At 44.7% G+C, this 26104-nt stretch overlaps 1 protein-coding gene across 4 annotated transcripts in view; it reads right to left on the bottom strand.

The window, feature by feature from the left end:
• Window positions 1–26104, bottom strand: part of LOC145344813 (uncharacterized) — a 1415987-nt gene that overhangs the window by 953820 nt on the left and 436063 nt on the right. The window contains exon 1 of one of the 4 annotated variants that reach the window (XM_080191982.1): window positions 9246–9289. The exons of the other annotated variants lie outside the window; for them this stretch is intronic. The gene's annotated coding sequence lies outside the window, so the exon portion shown is untranslated. Of the gene's footprint in view, window positions 1–9245; window positions 9290–26104 lie in introns of those variants that run through there. 4 annotated transcript variants of the gene reach the window in all.

Below are 26104 nucleotides of genomic sequence, written 5' to 3'. Positions count from 1 at the left end.
AATGTCAGCCTATCTGGGCCATTGGGCCTCTTCTTGTACATAAATGAAGTTGGGAAAGGGATTCACCAAACTATAATAAGCAAGATAAAGTTTTTTTTGGGGGGGGGCGGGGAGTGGGTGTTGGGAAGGCAGAATGTGATGCTGAGACCACAATCTAATCAGCCATCTTCTTACTGAAAGGCAGAGAAGGCTAAAGGGGCAGAGTGGCCTGTTCCTGCCCCTAATTTGCATAATGGAAACAGAAATATCAACTGAAGTAAAGAACAATAAATCTGAAAGGCCAAGTAGTTTCAATCCTAGATTTTTTTTTAACCTAAAATCTTGTAAAGTTCCTTTGATCCGGGAACCATCCGATTTCAGGAAAGGTTCGAATTAAGGGGAAAGCCTCTACTCTCCGCAAAGCGTGCAGTTGACCAGCTGTGCGCAAGTAACCCTGGTGTAGACTGGTGCACACAGTAAAAAGTCTGACAACACCAGGTTTTAGTCCAACCGATTTATTTGATAGTAAACGCACAAGCTTTCGAGGGGACTCCCTCTTCGTCAGGTGAGTGGAGAGTTCTGGCCTCGGACAGAGCATATAACAGCACAGACGGTTTACAGATTACTGATTAGAATGCGAATCCTTACACCTAACCTGCCGTTCAAGTCCTAAAGTGGCCGACAATGTGTGTGGAAGGAGCACTGATCACAGGTTAAAGAGATGTGTATTGTCTCCAGACAGCACAGTGAGTGAGGTTTTGCAAACCCAGGCAAGTCCCCATGGCTGTTCCGTGTGTCTGGATGAAAAACTGGTTGTTGAAGGTGAAGACATTGTGGTCCAGGATAAAGCGGATGAGTTGTAAAATTGCATCTGGAAACTGGCAGTTGTCAGCATTGAGTACTGAGGCAGTCGCAGCAATGCCATCATTGTGGGGGATGTTGGTGTAGAGCGCCGAGACATCCATTGTGACGAGCAGTGTCCCTGGTTCAACTGCTCCATGTGTGCTGAGTTTCTGTAGGAAGTCAGATAGGAAGACTGGTGCTTCAGGCAGTCTCTGAGGCCGTCCTTATCATTCCTGCCTCAGACCACACTGTGGAATGTGTTCCCCTTCCACAATGGTAGCCCGGCTGCTGAGGACGTTGCAGAAGTTAAAATTTTGAAAATGTACCAAGAGGGTACTTTCACTTTGAGACATGCTTGCTCTCTTTTTCTTCCCTGAGCATCAGGCTTCATCTCCTTCTGGGGGGAAGGAGCTTTGCAAGCCTGGCTGAAATCTGAATCACTGTGGGAGGGGACTGCCCCCCCAACAGTGTGGGGTTGTAACCTATATTTGACTCTGGTATTGAAGTCCCAAAATCCTACTCTGTGTCCACAGATCTCTGAAGATGGAAGGGCATGTACACGGGGTGATGAAAAAGGTGTATGGGACACTTGCCTTTGTCAATTGAGGCATAGATTACTGAAGCAGGGAAATCATGCTGGAGCTGCATAGAACTCTGGCGAGGCCACAGCTCGAGTCTAGTGTGCACTTCTGATTGCCACATTAAAGTTTATTTCTTGTCACAAGTAGGCTGACATTGACACAATTATGGGAAGGATGTAATTGTGCTGATGAGGGGATGCAGAGGAAATTCATCAGGATGCTACCCAGGATAGGACATTTCAGTTAAGAGTGGTTATCAGAGAAGACTGAGGGGCAACCTGATTGAGGTGCACAAGACAGAGTGGATAAGGAGCAGCTGTTCACCTGAGTTCAAGGGTCAGTCATGCAGGGACATTCGAAGTGAGGAGCATGAGGTTTGTGTTGGGGGGGCAGGGGGGAGGGTGAGGAGTCCAGTGAGTGGTAACGGTCTGGAATCCTTGCGGAAGGATATATTGGCCTTAGAGGGAGTGCAGAGGAGGTTCACTAGGCTGATACCGGAGATGAGGGGGTTGGCCTATGAAGAGAGACTGAATAGACTGGCTCTGTACTCGTTGGAGTTTAGAAGGATGAGGGGGGATGTTATAGAGACGTATAAGATAATGAAGGGGATGGATAGGGTAGAGGTAGAGAGATTCTTCCCGCTTAGAAAGGATAGCAGGACTAGAGGGCGCAGCCTCAAGATGAGGGGGGGGAGGGCAGTTTAGAACAGAGTTGAGGAGGAACTTCTTCATTCAAAGGGTGGTGAATCTCTGGAATTCTCTGCCCGTTGAAGTGGTGAAGGCTACCTCGCTGAATCACGGGTAGATAGGTTTCTGATAGACAAGGGAATTAAGGGTTATGGGGAGAAAGCGGGAAAGTGGAACTGAGCCACTTCAGATCAGCCATGATCCTATTGAATGGCGGGGCAGGCTCGAAGGACGAGATGGTCTACTCCTGCTCCTATTTCTTATGTTCTTGTGTGCTGCCTGGGAGAGTGGTAGAAGCGGATTGTCTCATATCTTTAAAAAGTATCTGGATGAGCAGTTGGCACGTCATAACATTGAAGGCTACAGGCCAAGTGTTGGTAAATGGGATGAGGTGGAAGGTCAGGCGCCCATTAGCGGCATGTTTGCCCCCCCCCCTCCCCCCATATGTCGGTGCAGATTTGATGGGCTGAAGGGCCTCTTCTGCACTATGATTTTATGGTAAAAGCAAATTACTGCACGTGCTGGAATCTGGAGGAGAAAATGTTGGAAAATCTCAGCAGGTCTGGCAGCATCTGGAAGGAGAGAAAGGAAGCTGATGTTTCGAGTCCAGATGACTCTTTGTGAAAGCAAACTTTATGATTCTGTGTCGGCAGCGTGACTTCAACGTATGAAAATTCAATCATATCAAAGAGCTCTTCAGTGCACTTTTCTTGCCGACTGGATGACATAAAAAATATTGTTTTCTATTTCACCAGTAATCTTGTGCAACATAAGCTTAAATCAGATTTTCTGCAAAGCTATAATTGACATTCACAATTGATTAGAGGCAAGTGCAAAGACTCCCATTTCCCTGGGTTTACAATGAATTCTGACATCAAGTTAGTCATCAGCTTGAACATAAAATCAAAATGCCCCATAGTGTTAACCCTTCGATAACCATAGCCTTAAAATATCAGATTCACAAATTCTGATTTTTTTTTTATTTTGGCGTTGATTCTGCCACAGTTGAGAGTTACCAAAAGGAATTAATTCAATTTTACTCCGCCTTTGCTCCCATTTCCTGCTGAACAGAACCAGTACCAGTGGCCGTCTGCGGCTCAGTGAGGGAGGACAGACCGGAGCACTGCATTAATTCTATTGATAATGACATGCATATATAATGGCACTTCTTTGCCACTTACATAATTAAATGACCCACATCGTGAAGAACAGGAATGAAACAGAAAGTGGAAAGTAAAACAAAATGCAAACAGCAAATTTCTTATTTCCAATTTGTGTCTCTCCAGACAGTCCATCACACGGCCTGGTGATGTATTACAAATGACTCAGGCAATCCACGTTGCTGTGGCAACATACACTTTTGCCTACATGTTGCAAATCTGGAGCTATGTACAGTGATGCTCGAGTCTCCAACTTTCTTTTTCCGTCATTTGAACATGATGGCTGACCAGGAATCTCTTCCGATGGAATGATTTGATACTCAACCTGTCTGGCTGTGGGACAAACACACCTTCTTTGACCATGAAGTCCTGGCGTGGGGTTCAAATCTTCTGTCTCAAAGACAGGGATGCTATCCATTGTGTCAGAAGACCTATTACCTGGCCGAGTTACATTAATTTTTGAAGACAAAATCCTGCATTAAAACTCTCCAGCTGTAGCAAGACCGCAGCCAAATGATTTCTGAGCTCTCTTGTGAACAAGTATTGCACCTACAAAGGATGCAAATTTGCATTTGTTTTGTAGGTGACGCACTGCAATGTTTCTCCTGAAGAAGAGCAAGAAGAGATTCAAAAAATTTAAGGAATTTGGAGATGGCGGTTGGTAACCAGAGGACATAAATTTCAGAAAATCAGCAGAAGAGCCAGAGGGGAGATGAATATTATTTTTAATGCAGCAATTTGTTATGATTTGGGATGCACAACCTAAATGGGTTGTGGAAACAAATGTAATTGCAACTTTGAAAAGGGATTTGAATCGATAGATGGGATGGATTTTTTTTTCTGATTTCCAAGGGTCATAACGGCAAGGAACATGGGGTGAATTGCGTCAGTCCCTCAGGTACACTCTGCATTGCAATCTTTCAACATTCAGTCACTTCATTAAAGTTGGGAGCTTGGTGTTGGTACTGGGGGGAGGAGGGGTGGTGGGCAGAGCTTAAACACGCGAATGAAACTGGCTCCAGAGTGCTTGGTCGCTATTCTGCTCGGGCAGGTCACAAATGCTATTTTTTGTTTAATTTTGGCACTCACTCTGTCACAGTTCAGAATACAGTAAAAAGTCTGACAACACCAGGTTTTAGTCCAACCTATTTATTTGATAATATTCTCACAAGCTTTCGAGGGGTTACCCTCTTCGTCAGGTGAATGGAGAGTTCTGGCCTCAGACAGAGCACATAAAGCACAGACAGTTTAGAGATTACTGATTAAAATGCGAATCCTTACACCTAACCTGCTGTTCAAGACCTGAAGTGGCTGACAATGTGAGTGGTAGGAGCACTGATCACAGTTCAAAGAGATGTGTATTGTCTCCAGACAGTACAGTAAGTGAGGTTTTGCAAACCCAGGCAAGTCACGGGGGTTACAGATAGTGCGACATGAACCCAAGATCCCTGTTGAGACCGTCCTCATGCGTGCGGAACTTGGCTATCAGTCTCTGCTCAGCGACTCTGCGCTGTCGTGTGTCGTGAAGGCTGCCTTGGAGAATGCTTACCCGAAGGTCAGAGGCTGAATGCCCGTGACCACTGAAGTGTTCGCCAACAGTAAGGGAACAGTCTTGCCTGGTGACTGTCGAGCGATGTTCATTCATCCGTTGTCGTAGCGTCTGCATGGTCTCCCCAATGTACCATGCTTCGGGACATCCTTTCTTGCAACGTATCAGGTAGACAATGTTGGCCGAGTTGCAAGAGTATTTACCATGTACCTGGTGGATGGTATTCTCACGTGTGATGATGGTATCCATGTCGATGATCCGGCATGTCTTGCAGAGGTTGCTGTGACAGGGTTGTGTGGTATTGTGGTCACTGTTCTCCTGAAGGCTGGGTAGTTTGCTGCGAACAATGGTCTGTTTGAGGTTGTGTGGTTGTCTGAAAGCAAGAAGTGGGGGTGTGGGGATGGCCCTGGCGAGATGTTCGTCTTCATCAATGATATGTTGAAGACTCCGGAGAAGATGTCGTAGCTTCTCCGCTCCGGGGAAGTACTGGACGACGAAGGGAACTCTGTCCACTGTGTCTCGTGTTTGTCTTCTGAGGAGATCGGTGCGGTTTTTCGCTGTGGCGCATCGAAACTGCCGATCTATGAGTCGAGCACCATATCCTGTTCTTACGAGGGCATCTTTCAGGGTCTGGAGGTGTCTGTCACGATCCTCCTCATCTGAGCAAATCCTGTGTATACGGAGGGCTTGTCCATAGGGAATGGCTTCTTTAACATGTTTAGGGTGGAAACTGGAGAAGTGGAGCATTGTGAGATTGTCTGTGGGCTTGCGGTACAGTGAGGTGCTGAGGTGACCGTCCTTAATGGAGATGCGTGTGTCCAAGAATGCAACTGATTCTGGGGAATAGTCCATGGTGAGTCTGATGGTGGGGTGGAATTTGTTGATATCATCATATAGTTGTTTCAGTGATTGTTCACCATGAGGCCAGAGGAAGAAAATGTCATCGATGTATCTAGTGTACAGCATTGGTTGAAGATTCTGTGCAGTGAAGAAGTCTTGTTCGAACCTGTGCATGAAGATGTTGGCACATTGAGGCGCAAATTTGGTCCCCATGGCTGTTCCATGTGTCTGGATGAAAAACTGGTCGTTGAAGGTGAAGACATTGTGGTCCAGGATAAAGCGGATGAGTTGTAAAATTGCATCTGGAAACTGGCAGTTGTCAGCATTGAGTACTGAGGCAGTCGCAGCAATGCCATCGTCGTGGGGGATGTTGGTGTAGAGCGCTGAGACATCCATTGTGACGAGGAGTGTCCCTGGTTCAACTGCTCCATGTGTGCTGAGTTTCAGTAGGAAGTCCGTAGTGTCGCGACAAAAGCTGGGGGTTCTTTGTACAATGGGTTTCAGGATGCCCTCGACGTAGCCGGAGAGGTTCTCACACAGAGTTCCATTGCCCGATACGATGGGACGGCCAGGTGTGTTCGCCTTGTGAATCTTTGGGAGGCAGTAGAGATCTCCGCGACAACGGATGAATGAACATCGCTCGACAGTCACCAGGCAAGACTGTTCCCTTCCTGTTGGCGAACACTTCAGTGGTCACGGGCATTCAGCCTCTGACCTTCGGGTAAGCATTCTCCAAGGTGGCCTTCACAACACACGACAGCGCAGAGTCGCTGAGCAGAGACTGATAGCCAAGTTCCGCACACATGAGGACGGTCTCAACAGGGATCTTGGGTTCATGTCGCACTATCTGTAACCCCCGTGACTTGCCTGGGTTTGCTAAACCTCACTTACTGTACTGTCTGGAGACAATACACATCTCTTTGAACTGTGATCAGTGCTCCTACCACTCACATTGTCAGCCACTTCAGGTCTTGAACAGCAGGTTAGGTGTAAGGATTCGCATTTTAATCAGTAATCTCTAAACTGTCTGTGCTTTATATGCTCTGTCTGAGGCCAGAACTCTCCATTCACCTGACGAAGAGGGTAACCCCTCGAAAGCTTGTGAGAATATTATGAAATAAATAGGTTGGACTAAAACCTGGTGTTGTCAGACTTTTTACTGTGTTTACGCCAGTCCAACGCCGGCATACCCACATCATGACAGTTCAGAATAAGCATAAGCGATCAATTCGATTTTCTTCAGTCTTTGTTCACATTTCTTGCTGAACAGAGCCAACACCAGTGACCGCCTGCCTACCCAGTGAGGGAGAGACCTGAACGCCTGTTAATTCTGTCATCCCGAATATCCCATCCCCTTCAATGACAGCAATGTTCTCCCTCCACCCCGACACATGTTGGCCGCTTGGGGGGAAACCAATGCCCACCCGATAAGTTCCCTGGCAGACCCCTGACATGCCCTGCAACCGCATCATGACCCCCGACATGCCCCCAAATCATGACCCCCTTCATGATCCACCCCTGCGTGATGACCCTACTGCATAGCATCCATGATCCCACCCTCGCCACTCCATCGTTGCCGCCATTCAGGCCCCAAGCCCTTGGCACTGCCCCCGCCATACCAGCAGTGCCTCACGTCCGCTACCAGGGTGTCTCTAGAGGACACTGACAACTGGACACTGCTTGACGGGCACCGTCTGGTCGTGCCCCCGACTCCCTGGGGGCTTCAATGGCCTCCGAGCCCCATGGTGACCAACTCTGCGCTAATGCTTGCGCCAGCATGACATCTCACCAGAGAGGGGAGAAGCATGCGTGCCGAATGCACTATTGATATCAAAATCCAAGCAGTTCACACCGTTTGGGAGGTGCCGGCAAGATCAGAAACCATTTCACGTTTGACGCAAATCAGATCTATAGCTACGCTCACTGCACTGCTCGCCAGGCACAGCGAGATGGTAAAATAACGCCCTTCACTTTATTTCCCACAGGACGCAAACACTTCTTCCCATCGCTAATTTCCCTCGAGAAGATGGGCTACCTTCTTGAACCGCGGCAGTCCATGTGGTGTAGGTATATCCACAGTGCTGTTTGGGAAGGAGTTTGATCTCTTTTGTAGCTGTCCAATTGAGTGGCTGGCGAGGCCATTTAAGAATCAAATCTAGGCTCAGCCAGGTAAGGATGGCAGATTTATTTCCGTGAAAGATATAGGGTTTTTACAATAATTGCTTCAACATTCCTGGGGCCATAACTTTCAATTCCAAATGTATTAATTGATTGAATCTATATTCCAACGGCTGCACTGATGGGATTTGAGCTCATGTCCCCAAAGCAGTGGTCCAGACCTCTGAATTACCAGTCCAGCGACATGACCACTATGTCACTGCCTCCCCCATGAAAACTTGAAAATGAAAATAAATGGCGGGCTGTTGAAAAGAGTGGAAGTGGGAATAATTGCCACCCCGGTACAGCCAAGATGGGTCAAGTGGTTACCTTCTGTATAATATAATTATTTTCTGCTTTAGGATAGCACCGATTTATCGTACATTAAAACTCATGGTGCTGCATTAGAGATGGGAATGAGATTGATCATCTGTTGATAATACAATTGCAACATTCAGCAAACTCAAATAGTGGTACTCAGTTAAACAATCAAAATTCTATCGGTGCAAATTCTCTTTCCAGAAAGCATTGAATTTACTGTTTATTACTGTTTTATAAGAATGCCTGGAGGTTTGACTATTTATGATTCCTTGTTCCAGTGCTCTCCTCTCCGTTACAATCCTCTGACAACTGGAGCTCATTCAAAATTCTCAACTCACTCCAAGTCCTGCTCAATTGTCCCATTTGTGCTCCATGAGTCTCAGTGGCTCCTCATTCAACAATGCCTCAATTTTAAAATCCACATGCTTGTGCTGGAATCCCTTCATGGCTCCCTCGTAACTTCTTCCACCCCCCTCACTGGGGAATGAAGTCCCAGCCTCTGGAGTTGCTCTGATCCAAGATTTCCAAGTTCTTCCAACTTTAGCCTCCTGTACATCACCAATTTGCTTCACTCCACAAATGGCAGCCACGTCTTCAGTTATCCAAGTCATAAGAACATAAGAAATAGGAGCAGGAGTAGGCCATCTAGCCCTTTGAGCCTGCCCCGCCATTCAATAAGATCGTGGCTGATCTGAAGTGGATCAGTTCCACTTTCCCGCTCTCTCCCCATAACCCTTAATTCCCTTGACTATCAAAAACCTATCTACCCATGACTTAAATATATTTAGCGAGGTAGCCTCCACCACTTCAACGGGCAGAGAATTCCAAAGATTCACCACCCTTTGAGTGAAGAAGTTCCTCCTCAACTCTGATCTAAACTGCTCCCCCCCCCTTATCTTGAGGCTGTGCCCTCTAGTCCTGCTATCCTTTCTAAGCAGGAAGAATCTCTCTACCTCTACCCTATCCATCCCTTTCATTATCTTATACGAATCTATAAGATCCCCCCCTCATCCTTCTAAACTCCAATGAGTGCAGACCCAGTCTATTCAGTCTCTTTTCATAGTCCAACCCCCTCATCTCAAGTCCCAACCTACGAGGCTCCTTCCCCTGAACCTCTCGGATACACTACCTTTCTCTCCTCCTGGAATGTCAGTTCTTAAACTGTACTTCTTTGACAAAGCTTTGGGTCACCCATCTGACCCTTAGTTGAGTGAATCTGTTCGGAAGACTGAGGACAAAAAAGCGGATGGGCCCTTGGATGGAGTCGATGATAAGAGTTGGATGAACATAGCTTGTGCATTTTTTCTGATATCCTCGTCAGTCAACTAATGTCCCAGAGTGTGATTTTCCTTTTACGTTCTTCCCATTTGTCACTTTTCTCTCTGAAAAACAACAACTCATTATAAAGTACAGTTCACAAGGCAGTGACCATTTTCCAGTCATTCATGTGGTCACTCCTCACTGTTCTCCACCTATGTCATTGTCTATTTCCAAAGAATCTAAGTGCTTGATATCTACAATGTTCCTAAATCTCATTCTCATGTCTCTTTAATTCTCCATGGATGAATGGCCACATTGAGTGGCAAGGAGCTATGACAGACTTGCAAGGACCAAGTATAAACACTGACCAATGCTGCCTCAAGGAAGAGACAGTAAGAAGTCTCACAACACCAGGTTGAAGTCCAACCAGTTTATTTGATAGTAATCCCACAAGCTTTTGGAAATGGTGTGCCTTCGTCAGGTGTGTGGAAGGTTCCTGACGAAGGAACACCGTTTTCGAAAGCTTGTGGGATTACTATCAAATAAACTGGTTGGACTTAAACCTGGTGTTGTGAGACTTCCTACAGTGTTTACCCCAGTCCAACGCCGGCATCGCTACATCGTACCTCAGGAAAGATCAATGGACAACAACAAAATCAGCCTTGGCGATGTCGGGGAGGTAAAGGAATCTGATCAGGTACTTGCGATCCCATGACACCTTTAGTATCATTTCTAAATCAAGGAACAAAGACAAGAGGCCAAACCAGATAGAGCAAAATTGGAGGTTTTCAAATATTTGGGATGTTGTTACAATGGCCTCTCTTACTCATAGCATTAGATAGGGAGCATTAATAATGTGAGTACAGCTGGAGCTTGGACTTTTGTCAAATTTGACCCAATACTGAACAATATGACACAGCAATCGAAGTAAAATAACTTTCAGTTTTGAAGCTGGAGACTGAGGACTCTGCCTTGGCATGAACAATGATCCACCATCCACAATGAATGCAAAATAACCTGCCCTAATTGACCATGAACCACCCAAGCCTGGTGTCGACATTGCCGCTCGACAAGGAACCACATTAGCCAACACATTAGCTCAATGCAATGCCCACACAATAACCTATTGCCCACACTGCAGATATGGGAAGAGTCTCTTTGCACACTTAGTTACATGAGAAGTTCTACAATGCATTAAGACTGAAACCAAAGACAAAAAAACGTATTCTATCCAGATCAGAGAATTCACCTGTGTTAATGATGCTGTACTGTGGTCCACATGGAAATTCAGCTGTAAAGGTATATGAGGCTGAATATCATGGGGGTAGGGGTTACATGTAGACAGGGGGGCTGACCTGCTGCGTGTTGGCTCACCCCGCAGCCATAATATGATGTCTGTGGGCTAAATAAGAAATTAAAGGTTCTGGTGAGCAGACAGGTACGTGGAACTGAGTCCATGAAAAGATCAGCCATGATCTTATCGAATGGTAGAGCAGGCTCGAGGTGCTGCTGAGTTTTGGGCGACAGGCAGTTAGGAAGAAAGGGGGGCATTTGTCCTGGAGGCGGGGGTAGGCAGCCTAATCTGCAAAGGAAATATTTTGAAAATAGAATCCTTCCCACACTTTGTAGAATTTGTTTAAAAAATCGGCGCAGGTTTGGAGGGCCGAAGGACCTGTTTCCTGTGCTGTATTGTTCTTTGCTCTTTGTTCTCTTTGTTCATAATGCCAGGAGCCTGGGTTCGATTCCCGGCTAGGATCCCTGTCCATGTGGAGTTTGCATGTTCTCTCCCTTTTCCTCCAGTTTCCTCCCACAGTTTGAAAGATGTGCTGGTTAGGTGCATTGACCATGCTAAATTCTCCTTCTGCATACCCAAAAGACACCGAAGTGCGGGAATCAGGGGATTTTTAGAGTAACTTCATTGCAGTGTTAATGAAAGCTTGTTTGTGACTCATAAGTAAACTTAACTTCAGCTCCTCCACTGCTGAGACAGCAGTTTAGTGTTCCTGGCTCCCCAGTATTTTAACACTTCACCTCATCCCTCGCCACGTTTACCAGAAGTCTCCATCCCTGTCACCTGGGAACTGGTAAAATTGAGCCCCTTCTAAGGAAAAATGGAAACTCTAGATGATCCATTGCCTGTTGGACCACAAAATACAGAGTTGACCTGGGAACAATGCTGTTAATTTTTAATGTTTACTATGGTATTAGAAATATTCAAGACTATTCACAAGTCCTCACCAACACCGCCCTCCTCCTCTCTCTCTTTCCTTTCTGCTAATTGACCCTTTTACCTAGCAACATTTCCTACTTTGCAAAAGCTGAACATAACAATTTGTTGAAATTCATGTCCGCTATCAGTGCAGCTACCAGGTTTAATTGGATTTAGTAACATTAAATTTAGTTTGGAACAAAGATTTATTCTTTCAAGGTGTGGAGTGAATATATTGCTGAGTGTGGTGTTACGTCTTCGTGCCAAGGCAAGAATGTTGTATTATAGGAGAAAATTATTGAGAATGTATATCTTGAGTTAATTATTTATGGTGAATTTATAATTCAATGTTGAGTCGCTGCATAAAAATGACTCAAAGACACATAACGCAATCCTAATTAGAAAGACCAATTAACTTTGGATGCAGGAACAACCTGATGTGACACACAATGTACAACAACAGTGACTGCATGTAGAACATAGAACATAGAACACTACTGCACAAACAGGCCCTTCGGTCCACAAGTTGCGCCAATCATATCCATACCTACCAGGCCATAGGACTATATGTAACTCTCAATCCCATTAAATCCTGTGTACTCATTCAGAAGTCTTTTAAAAGACCCCAGCGAGTGCGCCTCTATCACCACTGACGGCAGCTGATTCCACTCACTCACCACCCTCTAAGTGAAAAACTTACCCCTAACATCTCCTCTGTACTTGCTCCCCAGCACTTTAAACCTGTGTCCTTTCATAGCGGCCATTTCAGCCCTGGGAAATAGCCTCCAAGAATCCCCCCTATCTATGCCTCTCAACATTTTATAAACCTCTATCAGGTCGCCTCTCAACCTTTGTCTCTCCAGGGAGGAGAGACCTAGCTCCCTCAACCTATCTTCATAAGGCATGCCTCCCAATCCAGGCAACATCCTTGTAAATCTCCTCTGCACCCTCTCAATAGCTTCCACGTCCTTCTTGTAGTGAGGCGACCAGAATGTGATGGTAGGAAACTATAATATGCATAGACATACACTGTAATCACGGATTAGCTGTGGTTCAGTAGTAACATTCTCATTTCTCAATCAATGTTTAAGCCCCACTCCATAAAATCAAACAGTGATCCAGTGCTGGGGAGTGCTGCACTGTTGGAGGCCAACTTCCAGATGAGACATTAACCAAGTCCCTGTCTATCCTTTCAGCTAGGCACAAAATATACCTCGGCACCATCAGAAGAGGTGGGACTTGTCTGCTGTCCTGGCCAATATTTATCCTTTAACTAACTTCAGAAAAAGCAGATAATCCATCACACTGCTGTTTGTGGGAGCTTGCCAAGTACAAACTGGCCTCACATTTCTCACATTACCACAATGACAAGGCTTCAAAATTGACTACGGAAAGTGCCGAGGTGTGAAGACGTTGAAAAAAAAACACACCTTTGCAAAAAATCGTAAAATACTACAAACGTTACTTTGAACTGCAACGACTAAATTTTGTAATTAATGTAACAAGGTATTCCCGTGTGATTAATCATGATGTGGAGATGTCGGCCTTGGGCTGAGGTGGGCACAGTAAGAAGTCTCACAAAACTAGGTTAAAGTTCAACAGTCTATTACTTAAAATTATTTATGGTGAATTTACAATTCAATGTAGAATTGCTGCATAAAAGTGACTCAATGACACATAACACAATCCTAATTAGGAAGGCCAATTAACTTTGGATGCAGGGACAACCTCGTGTGACACACAATATACTACATAGTGACTATATGTGATGGTAGAATACGCATAGTTATAGACTATAGACAAGTCCAACAGGCACCACTCACCTGAGGAAGGAACAACGCCCCGAAAGCTCATGATTCCAAATAAACATGTTGGGCTTTAACCTAATGTTGTGTGATTAATCATGACACAGCAAAACAGCATCAAATGGCTTGAGGTTTCATTGGCATCATATCAATACCGTACCACCATTTGAACATGATGATGGAGACAAGTTCTGTGGTCAATGGTGTGGGGGAGGGGGTGAAAGGTGTCGGGGAGGGGTGTGGGCATTCAGGACAAGGGTATGCTGCACTACTTACAGGTAATGGAGTTAAAAACTGGCTTGTCAAAACACATGTTGAAACAAGAGTCTGCTTTTTTCTGAAGTTAGCTCGGTTTTAGTATGTTTGAAACTATTCAAAATTCAGAAATGAGGAGAATGAACTTTCTGATCATTTCTGGTGTCTGAACATGATGTTGCTAATCACAAATGGCTCAGCACTGCCATTTGGGGGAATTTGACAATTATATCAATGATGCTATTTACAATGTTAAATGAAAGCCAAATGATGGCTTTTTGAGTGCAAATGATATCAAATGATGGTTAAATGGTTGCTTTTGGGCATAATTGATGCCAAGTGAGTGCAAATGAATGCTACAGAAATGAGACGATATTTCTTCACCCAGAGAGTGGTGAGCCTGTGGAATTCATTACCACAGGAAGTAGTTGATGTCAAAACATTAGAGGGGATGGCTAGATATAGTGATAGATGGCTAGATATATCCTTGGAGTGAACAGGATCTAAGGTTATGGGGAAAAAGTAGGATTAGGCTATTGAGTTGGACGATCAGCCATGATCACCGGAAGGATGTAGAGATCCTGGAGAGAGTGCAGAGGAGATTTACCAGGATGTTGCCTGGTATGGAAGGGCTGTCTTACGAGGAAAGATTGGATGAACTTGGGCTGTTTTCCCTTGAGAGACGTCGGCTGAGGGGGGATCTAATAGAGGTTTATAAGATTATGAAGGGGATAGATAGAGTAAATGGTGGTAAGCTTTTTCCGCTACAAGAAATGGATAGAACGAGGGGTCACGGGCTTAGGGTGAGGGGGGCTAGGTATAAGACAAATATTAGAGGGCAGTTTTTCACGCAAAGGGTAGTGGGGGTGTGGAATGCACTGCCGAGTAAGGTGGTGGAAGCAGGCACGCTAGGGTTGTTTAAGAGTCACTTAGACAGCCATATGAGCGGGCTACATATAGGGGGATATAGTAGGCCTTACTGAACATTGTAGGCTTGGGAATACATTTTGCCTCAGGAATGTTAGTCTTTGCCTGTTTAATAATGAATTTTTTTGTCTCCACAGGCATTTAAGTCCAGCAAGGGGCATGCAGGCGGCAGGTTGTAGTGGGCTGCTCTTGAATGTTGCTTCGGGAGTTGCCTATTGCTTCATGTCGTTAGTGTGCTTAAACTGGACCATCTCGAGGGCAACATGACAGCTCAGAGACTATCTCTGTTGCTGTGCGGACACATGGATTTGGGCCTGTGTCTGTGGGAGTTTGCACGTTCTCCCCGTGGTTGCGTGGGTTTCCTCCGGGTGCTCCGGTTTCCTCCCACATCCCCCAAAGATGTGCTTTTAGGCTGATTGATTGGGTACTAAAATTGTCCCTAAATTGGACCTCCCTGATCCTCGCACGTTAGACGTAGACTAAAATCATGAATAGGTCACTGAGATAGTAGGACGGCGGCGCGGGCTCGTTGGGCCGAAGGGCCTGTTTCCCGTGCTGTGTTGTTCTTTGTATCATGATGAATGGCGGAGCAGGCTCGAAGGGCCAAATGGCCTCTTCCTGCTCCTATCTTCTATGTTTCTATGTTGAGCACCGATGATGTCAGAAATCTCTGATGGGCGACTAGGTTGTTTTTAACAGAATTTTTTCCTTCATATCAGCTCATTTGATCTGTTGGTGCAACCCGATCTTTAAAGTTAACGTGATTGTTTGAACAATAACAACAATTGTAATACACACATAAACGTTTAACATTTTCCTGTTTATTTATTAGTGTCACAGTCGGCTTGTATTAACACTGCAATGAAGTTACTGTGAAAATGTGTGTAAAATATCATAGAATCCCTATGAAAGAAGAATCCAGAAGAAAGCCATTCAGCCCACCAATTCTGCTCCTATTTTCCGACAGAGCATCTTAGTCAGGGCCTATCCCTGCAACCCATTTACCCATTAATCCCCCCAACCAACACATCTCAGGATAGTAAGAGACAATTTAGCATGGCCAATCAACCTAAACCTGCACATCTCTGAACTGTGGGAGTGTTATCGGACAACAAAATTTTATGAAATTGGGCACACAAAATGGAAGAAAACTAAAGCTATCCTCAGAGCCCTCCACTAAAATCACAAAGTAACAGACACTGATCAGTAGGCAAGAGCATGCTTCTAGAATGCAAATGAGGGCTAGGACATAAGGGAAATTGGACAAGATGGCACCTACAGGAACTAAATTAAAGAACACATCCCTACCCCATCAAAATCAGCACTTCTAAACCAGTCAAACAACCCATGGGGACACCTGAAATTAACAGAGTAAAGAAAGCATCCCAGGCCCCTCAAAACTCTTGAGATCAATAACACACCTATGGTTCAAACCCCAGAGATTCCAGACCATTGATGACCTACCAGACAAAAACGATTAACACACACTTAAAACAATTGCTCCAACACTCGAAAACATCGAAACAGGATGGCTGAAGTCAAATACTGTAAATAAAGGATTCGCATTTGAAACGCGAAGTTCAGGTATAACTATAGCCCATTGTGGGGGAGTCTTTAGAGCACTTTCGGGACAGTCCGATTGTATGTCCTGACTGTGCTACTCCATCGACGTAAAGAAAATAAAGCTGTGCCGTTATTGAACTTCACCCTGTGTCCGTAGTGGTCGTTTCGCCCACTCGTGCTAACAGGAGGAAATCTCAAACAATGAAAATTTAACAATGAGCCCCGTGAATGTTTAGGAAGGTGACTACAGAGCTTAGGATTCAGGTACCTGAAGGCACAATTGTCAATGGTGAAGTGATTAAAATCATCAATGTGCAAGTGATCAGGATTGGAGCAATGCACGTATCTCATAGGTTTGTAAGGCTAGGGGATGTGACAGAGATTGGGCTTGGAACCAAGGATGAGAATTTTAATGGTGTGAAATTCTGGACCACACTATGTATATATTCCTCTTTGAGACAGCTTGTTTTTATCCCTGTCGCTCACCATGAGAAGAATCAACAGATACTTGTTCAAAGGTCTATAATGGGAAACAAACAGTGAACACAAAGTCGCTCCGTAATCCCAGCAATCACAGTTTGCTGAGACCTCCAGTCTGAATCCCAACAGATATTCATGATGGGGAAATGTCGAGAGAGGGGGAAGAAATATTCCCCTTTAGCACACTGACTGCAAATCCCCTTGGATGATGACCGAGTCAATGTTGAAGGAAAGATGAAGTCTAGGGTGCAGAATAAACACGTAACATCTGAAGCATACATGGTGCTGATGGAATAATGGTCACAGATCACATGACTGACGAGAGAGAGAGAGAGAGAGAGAGAGAGAGAGAGAGAGAAAGAGAGAGAGATCTGGAAGGAGGAGAACATCATGTTGAGGTCTAAATAGGGCAGCACGGTGGCACAGAAGTTATAGCACTGCTGTCTCACAATGCCAGGAGCCCAAGTTCAATTCTAGTCTTGGTGACTGTGACATTCCACCTCCCCCCACCATCTGCATGGGGTTTCTCAGGGTGCTCTGGTTTTCTACCACACTCCAAAGGTGAGCAGGTAAATTGTCCCTTAATGTTAGGGGACTCAGCAAGGTAAATACGTGGGGGTTACGGGGATAAGGCCTGCATGGCACTTTTGCCAGTGCAGGCTTGATAGGCTGAATGGCCTCCCTGTGCTCTCTAGGGATTCTATGATTCTTCTATTTTTTGAAATGTGTAAGTACTTATTGCAAATAAAAAGCATTTATTTTGATAAATTACAGACTTGAGCATCATACTTCGGGAGAATAAACAACCTAAAATTCCTGTCTCAGGTGCAAACAAATGACAACAGAGTGATGCATGGTGTTGTTTTAATACGTGTTTCTTGTGCGTCTCAATGATGATATCTTGAGATTTCTATGTTTAAATTGGAATAATTTATTGTCGGTCTTTAACCGTATACAGATGCCTGGTTACTATCATCAAACATGCAGGCTGGTTTCTTAGGAATATCCCTCTCTTGACTGTTCACCTAGAATCTATTGCCATGTGACACTATACATCATACCATGGGCAGTGGTACTCTCCAGCCCCATGTTAACCCCCACCCTGCCAAGCACTTTTAAATTACACACAGCATCACAACTGAAGTGTTGCATATTATACTGAGTAACATTGGCAATTCTGACAGAGGTTCTTCAACTAATTTTATTTACACTGCTCCAACAAAGACAGCATTGGAGAAGGCAGCTCTTAAAATATACTACATGAGAGCCAGGAAGTAACTGTCCACATGTCCCAAGAAAATAAATGTGGATGTGCAGATCTATAATTCTTAAATATTATTAGAATTTATAATAATAATTCTAATTATTATTATATATTATAATTAATATATTTATTATAATAAATATATTATAATATATTTATTATATTTATTATCTAGGCCACAATTCTTGAACAGGAGAACTGAGGGAATTTGGCATGTCCATTACAAATCTCACCAATGTTTACAGATGCACCATAGAAAGCATTCTTTCTGGTTGTATCACAGCTTGATATGACTCCTGCTCTATTCAAGACTGCAAAAAAACTGCAAAGAGTTGTGAACAAAGCCCAGTTCATCACACAAACCAGCCTCCCACCCATTGACTCTGAGGAAATTTCTCACTGCCTCAGAAAAGCAGTCAGCATAATCAAGGATGTCATGCATCCCGGACATACTCTCCTTCATGTTCTTCCGTCAGGAAAATGATGAAAATGATGACACCAAGATTGGGGGAAAGGCAAATTGTGCGGAGGGTGTGGAGAGTCTGCAGAAGGATCTAGATAGGCTGGGCGAATGGGCCAGGAAATGGCAAATGGAATTTAATGTTGGCAAGTGTGAGGTGGTCCACTTTGGTAGGAAGAATGGTAGGAAGGACTATTACTTACGTGGCGAAAAACTGCAGCAGGCGACGGTGCAGAGGGACCTCGGGGTCCTTGTGCATGAGTCGCAAAAACCCAGCTTGCAGGTGCAGCAGGTGGTCAGGAAGGCGAATGGGATGCTGGCCTTCATAGCGAGGGGGATTGAATATAAAAGTAGGGAGGTCTTGCTGCAGCTGTATAGGGCATTGGTGAGGCCGCAGCTGGAGTACTGTGTGCAGTTTTGGGCGCCGCACCTGCGCAAGGATATTTTGGCCCTGGAGGGAGTGCAGAGGAGGTTTACTAGGCTGATACCGGAGTTGAGGGGATTGAGCTATGAGGAGAGGCTGAATAAACTAGGCTTGTACTCGTTAGAGTTTAGAAGAATGAGGGGAGATCTCATTGAGACGTATAAGATGATGAATGGGATGGATAGGATAGAGGTGGAGAGACTCTTCCCGCTCAAAAAAGACAGTAGGACTAGGGGGCACAGCCTCAAGATAAAGGGGAGGCGGTTTAGAACGGAGTTGAGGAGGAACTTCTTCACTCAAAGGGTGGTGAATCTCTGGAATTCTCTGCCCGTTGAAGTGGTGGAGGCTGCCTCGCTAAATATTTTTAAGAAGCGGGTTGATGGGTTCTTGATAAGAGAGGGGATTAAGGGTTATGGGGAGAGGGCGGGAAAGTGGAACTGAGCCACAACAGATCAGCCATGATCTTATTGAATGGCGGGGCAGGCTCGAAGGGCTAGATGGCCTACTCCTGCTCCTATTTCTTATGTTCTTATGTTCTTATGTCTGAGGTCGTGTACCAACCAACTCAAGAACAGCTCCTTCCCTGCTTCCATCAGACTTTTGAATGGACCTACCTCATCTGAAGTTGATCTTTCTCTACACCCTACCGATGACTGTAACACTGCATTCTGCACCCTCTCCTTTCCTTCTCTGTGTACCGTATGGTATGTTTGACGGGTACGGCGAAAGTGTCGGAGTGACTTCCCACCCGCATGGGAGGCACTGGCGTGGGTAAGGGCCACGGCCCCGGGGCCAACCCCCATGAGGGTCTCCAGCCTGGCCCCCTCCACTCCCTGCGCAGACTCGTGGTTGAAGATGAGACCGCCTCTGCCCACCCTCGAGTGATAACCAAAAGGTGCTGGTCACAGAAGGGGCATGTGTGTTGTTTAAACCAGGTTGCTAATCAGCCTGAAAAAAATCCTTCTAACACTATGCATTGTTCTCCAACAGATGGAAAAAGATACGCAAAGCCATTTATTGAACAGGTCTTACTGAACACATCTGGCTGATTTTGAAACATGAAAAATAGCTTTAAGCCGCGTCAGGATTTGTGACAAAGGGGCGTGTGGCATAAAACAAGGCTGTCAGTGGACCAGCAAGTTTAATTCTAAGCTCCTGTATCTCTTGGTGATGAAATCACAACCTGTCTAAACATTAGGAATAGCAATGCAGCTTGAATAAGCACCCAGGCATCATCCGTTTCCCGATGCATCACGTTCCAGTCATTCAGCCATTGACAATCTCTGGCAATCCACACACCCACCTCATATTCAGACACTCTGGCTCACATTCAACCTACCTTCCAACAATTGCTTCCTCGCTTCCACCTCCCATTGTTCCTACGTATTTCTAGCTATGAAAGGCACATTATCCCAAATACAATGCTGTATAATCACTGACATACTGCCCTCTCTCTTACAGAGCAAGATAGCCCTCGATTGGAGGGTGTTCTGGGATTGGGTCATTCTATCTTGGATGGTATATGTGGGACTTGGTTCTCAGACAGACTATAAACATACCTGGTATTTGATGAATATTTATGTATTAGCTCCACATGTTAATGCGTTACAAAGTAGGCACATTGCTCCTTGTTTTCATGTTTCATAATCTCTCTCTCAAAGATGTGTAGATGAGGTGGATTTGCCAATGATAACAGGGATAGGGTGGGAGAGGGGTCTGGGTCAGATGCTCTTTCAGAGAACTGGTGCACGAATGAGCCAAATGACCTCCTCCTGCACTGCAGGGAGTCTATGAGTCGAAAACATGATTGACTCGTGTCAGTGGTACTTCATCGTATACCTCACATTTCTATCTATTAATCCCACCGCTGTGTTTTGATTTTGAACTTTAAACCACATACTATCAAAATAAGAGTGGTAAAACAAAAATGAACAGGTCAAAGATCCCTTCAACTCATAACTTTACTGATGGATTGAAAGCTGCAATAGCAATTGGCATTCTGTAAAATTTGGGAATGTCCCTTTGAAGCTGGAATAAGATTGAATTGATGCATTCAAATTTGGGAATTCTGACCAAGTTGGAACCAGCTGCCAAGGGCATTCCATATCTTCCGTGAGAAGAAAGATATATAAACATGAGTAATAACAATTGAGCAAAACTCCACATCTTCCTTCATGATTGCATTTTCGTTGTTCAGCTTAAGCTCACTGACCATTATCCTGCCTCCAGGATCTATTGAACCATAGGAGTGTTGGAGTGTCAGTCTCAATCTGCTTCTATAAATTCCCATTGTGTGCCCTACCAAGATTTTCCCAACTCCTTTATGAAATAAAATAGCTTTTTTTTAAATCTTCCTGCAACTGGCAGTCTCAGTAACTCAATTAAAATATCGGACAGAATGCACCATATAGAAATAGGCAATCTGGTCTAACCATTTTTTTGTAAAGCTCCAGATGGAACTCCTGATCAGTGAATTAAGATGATCTTTTCTGTGATTGAACTAAAAGCTTTTTTTATTAATTTCTGAAATAATGTAATCCCCATATTTTCACTATATCATATCTTTCCTGTAATGGTCAGGTTAGTCCACAACCTGCGAACTAATTACAAGATAGAGTACAGCATTGTGCAGCATAAACCAGGAAGAAATTTGAACTAACTTGTTGAGTGAACCAGTATAGGCTATCACAGGAACAGTTGATAAGGCAGATCTGTCTAGACAAGAGAGGGACAAGTTATTCCAATAGTTGGACACCTTGTCGTAACCATTGCTGATTAGATATGCTTCAGAAAACCACAAAACATAGTTTGAGATCGGCTCTGTCCCTTTGATGGGGTCAGTTGGTGCCTTCAGTCAATGCCCAAAGAGTTGCCCCTCGAAAGATGGCCACAACATTTTGAGAACCAAATCTCAGCATAAGTCACCTCCTCAACAGAACCACTACCATCCAGAAGAACAAGAGCAGTGGATACATGGAAACCTCAAAGTTCCCCTGCAAGCATTCGCCATCCTGACTTGGAAATCTATCGCCGTTCCTTCATTGTCACTGGGTCAAAATCCTGGAATTCCCTCCCTCACAGCATTGACACCGGAAGTACTGCAACAGTTCAAGAAGGCAACTCATCACTACCTTCTCAAGGGCCTAATTAGAGATGGAGAATAAGTGCTAGCCCAAATGCCACAAATGAATAAAAAAAAGGAGTAACACCGGAATCAAATAACATGCCAATGTTGCTCAACACAGTACACAAAGTCTCATATTTGTTTTGCACATTCTACCAAAATCCTTTCAGCATGAAATCTAACATAAATGATCTTAATTTCTACCATCTACAAAAATAACGTCTAATTATATGAATCAGCTTTATGAAGCTTTTAAAGCTATTAGGCATCAGAAGTTGCTTTTTCTCCATGTCCTTTCAAGTTCTCTTCATCTTTGAGCTTTGGAGTTTTTAAATTATAATTCCATTACGTTGAATTTTTTTCCTTCAGATATCACAGGCAACCTTTCACCAATATTCATAATTAAAAGTAATTTGTTACGCAAATACATATATTAACCATTCAGTTCAAACACAGATAAAAACTACTTGTTCCCATCTGCCTCCTTCTGAGATGCAAGCCTTGCTTCAGAAATATTTCTCATTAATAAACTCCATCTCCTGTTCACAGAGTAATGATGGCAAAGGCTAGCTGCATAATTGAAAGTTCTATTTGCATTTCTCTTCATGTTACTTTCCTTTTTTGACAATCGCATTTCAAAAGGTATATAATCTGAGGAACATGCATCTGCAACAAATACAGAGGAAATTCAAAATTCAATTAATTTTCATTCTATCGCAGACTCCCAGTGAACAAATCACTTTTTTAAAATGATTGCAAACTGATTTATTTTCATACTTTTTTACAACAATGTGTTTCTTTAAAAATAAATTATATTAAATATTTTAAAAAAGAAACCAAACATGTATTTTTTTTTTAAAAGGATTTTTGAACAATGATTAGCCACATATTACACTGAATACAGTACTTCACAACAGTGTTCCCAAACAAAATTTGATGGAAGGAAGTATTAACACACACTAGCCAGAATTCTCCAGCCATTCGCACTGGCGGGATTCTCCAGTCCCACCGCCACTCTCACCTGCAGGTTTCCCGCTGGCGTAGGGTGACGTCAATTGGGATCTCCATTGACAGCAGCGGGAGAATCCCGAGGCTAGCAAACAGTGAGAAAGCTCAACACCATTCAAGGCAAAGTAACCCACGTAATTAGCACCCCATCCACCACCTCAAACATTCACTCCCTCCACCACCAAATGACAGTGGCAGTTGTGTGTACCATCCACAAGGTGCAGACTCACCAAGGCTGCTGAGACACCACTTTCCAAACCCAAGGCTGCTATCATCTGCAAAGACAAGGGCAGCTGACAACCTGGGAACATCACCACCTGGAAATTCCCCACCCTGCTTTCGAAATATATTGGTGGTCAGTCTGTCATCAGAAATAGACAGAGAGAGGTCAAGGAAGGTAAGAGAAGTGTTGGAGACAGACTACATGCAGGCGACAGAGGTGTAATAACGGAAGCAAATTGCATTGCTGTTCCTTCACCGTCGCTGGTTCAAAATCCTGGAACTCCTTCCCTGACAGCACTGTGGGTGTACCTACACCACAAGGGCTGCAGTGATCCAATAAAGTGGTTCACCACCTCCTCAACAAAGAGTAAACAACAGAACAGCACAGGAACAGGCCCTTCAGCCCACCAAGCCTGCACTGATCACATTGTCCTATCTAGACCAATTGCCTGTAACCCTTTAGTCCCCTTCTGTTCATGTGTCTATCCTGACGCTAAGAGGCAATTTAGCATGGCCAATCGACCTAACCCACATAACTTTGGACTGTGGGAAGAAACCACAGTATTTGGAGGAAACCCACACAGAAACAGGGAGAACATGCAAACTCCCCACAGACAGTGACCCAAGACTGGAATTGAACTCGGGTCCCTGGCGCTGTGAAGCAGCAGTGCTAACCACTGTGCTGCCCTGCTGCTCATATATTCCACCAAGAAAGGAAGATCCAAAAAAGGGGATAAATCAATCTTAGTTAACTAATAAAACTCATGGGGCAAAAGGCCTGGACCTGCAGGGCTGCATCTAAGCACAGTAAGAAGCCTCACAACACTAGGTTAGGGTCCAACAGGGAAGTTGAGGTGCAGATAGGGAAACAGATTTTAGAGAGATGTAGTAATAACAGAGTTGTCGTGATGGGAGACTTCAATTTCCCAAACATCGACTGGAATATCCCTAGGGTAAGGGGTTTGGATGGGGAGGAGTTTGTTAGGTGTGTTCAGGAAGGTTTCCTGACACAGTACGTGGATAAGCCTACGAGGGGAGAGGCTGTACTTGACCTGGTACTGGCAAATGAACCAGGACAGGTGATGGATCTCTCGGTAGGAGAGCATCTTGGGAATGGTGATCATAATTCTATCTCCTTCACAATTACATTGGAACGAGATAGGATCAGGCAGGCTAGGAAGGTGTTTGTCTGGAGTAAGGGGAAATACGAAGAAGTCAGGAAATTACTTGGACAAATAAACTGGAAGGAGGCGTTCTTAGGGAAAAGTATCGAAGGAAGGTGGCGGATATTCAAGGAATGTTTGTTTGGAGCTCTGCATGACAACGTTCCGATGAGACAAGGGGGTTTTGGTAGGTCGCGGGAACCGTGGTGCATGAAGGCTGTGGTGAACCTAGTCAGGAGGAAAAGGACGGTGTACAAAAGGTTCAGGGAACTAGGAGATGTTAAGGATCTTGAGGTGTATAAGGATTGTAGAAAGGAGCTTAAAAGGGAAATTAGGAGAGCCAGAAGGGGCCATGAGAAGACCTTGGCGAGTAAGATTAAGGAGAATCCCAAGGCCTTCTATAAATATGTGAAAAGTAAAAGGATGAGAAGAGAAGGGATAGGACCTATAAAAGGTGAAGGGGGAAAGGTCTTTGTGGAACCAGAAGAAATGGCAGAGGTGCTTAATGAGTACTTTGCCTCAGTATTCACAGTGGAAACTGATCTGGGAGATTTTGCTACGGATTTGCAGCAGATGGAAAAGATTGAGTATGTGGATATTAAGGAGGAGGATGTGTTAGAACTTTTGAATTCTATCAAGATAGATAAGTCGCCGGGACCAGATGGGATGTACCCCAGGATACTGTGGGAGGCGAGGGAAGTGATTGCAGAGCCCCTGGCGATGATCTTTGCGTCGTCAATGGAGACGGGAGAGGTTCCGGAAGATTGGAGGATTGCGGATGTAGTTCTTATTTTCAAGAAAGGGAACAGAGATAGCCCGGGAAATTACCGACCGGTGAGTCTGACCTCAGTGGTTGGTAAGCTGATGGAGAGGCTTCTGAGGGACAAGATTTACGAGCATTTGGAGAGGTTTGCAATGATCAGAAATAGTCAGCATGGTTTTGTCAAGGGCAGGTCGTGCTTTACGAGCCTAGTTGAGTTCTTCAATAATGTGACTGAACACATTGACGAAGGAAGTGCCGTGGATGTGGTGTACATGGACTTCAGCAAGGCGTTTGATAAGGTCCCCCATGCAAGACTTCTTGAGAAGGTGAGAGGGCATGGGATCCAAGGGCCTTTGGCCTTGTGGATCCAGAACTGGCTTGCCTGCAGAAGGCAGAGAGTGGTTGTGGATGGGTCTTTTCCGGCATGGAGGTCAGTCACCAGTGGAGTGCCCCAGGGATCTGTTCTAGGACCCTTGCTGTTTGTCATTTTCATAAATGATCTAGATGAGGAAGTGGAGGGATGGGTAAGTAAGTTCGCTGATGACACGAAGGTCGGTGGTGTTGTGGATGGTCTGGAAGGATGTCAAAAGTTGCAGCAGGACATAAATAGGATGCAGGACTGGGCAGAGAAGTGGCAGATGGACTTCAACGCGGATAAATGTGTAGTCATCCATTTTGGCAGAACCAATGGGATGAACAAGTACACTATCAAGGGCAGGAGTCTTAGTAGTGTTGAAGAGCAGAAGGATCTTGGGGTCCAGGTCCACAGGACTCTTAAATCGGCCTCGCAGGTGGAGGATGTGGTCAAGAAGGCGTATGGTGTACTGGCCTTCATTAATCGAGGGATTGAGTTTAGGAATCGGGAGGTAATGCTGCAACTTTATAAGACCCTTGTCAGGCCTCATTTGGAGTACTGTGCGCAGTTCTGGTCGCCTCACTATAGGAAGGACGTAGAAGCTATTGAAAGGGTACAGAGGAGATTTACAAGGATGTTGCCTGGACTGGGAGGCATGCCTTATGAAGTTAGGTTGAGGGAGCTGGGACTCTTTTCCCTGGAGAGA

This window comes from Carcharhinus amblyrhynchos, chromosome 7 (assembly GCF_965287045.1).
Source record: "Carcharhinus amblyrhynchos chromosome 7, sCarAmb.v2.hapA, whole genome shotgun sequence".
Lineage (NCBI taxonomy): Eukaryota > Metazoa > Chordata > Chondrichthyes > Carcharhiniformes > Carcharhinidae > Carcharhinus > Carcharhinus amblyrhynchos.
The sequence above is the reverse complement of the archived record's forward strand: the minus strand, read 5'-3'. Positions and strand labels throughout refer to the sequence as shown.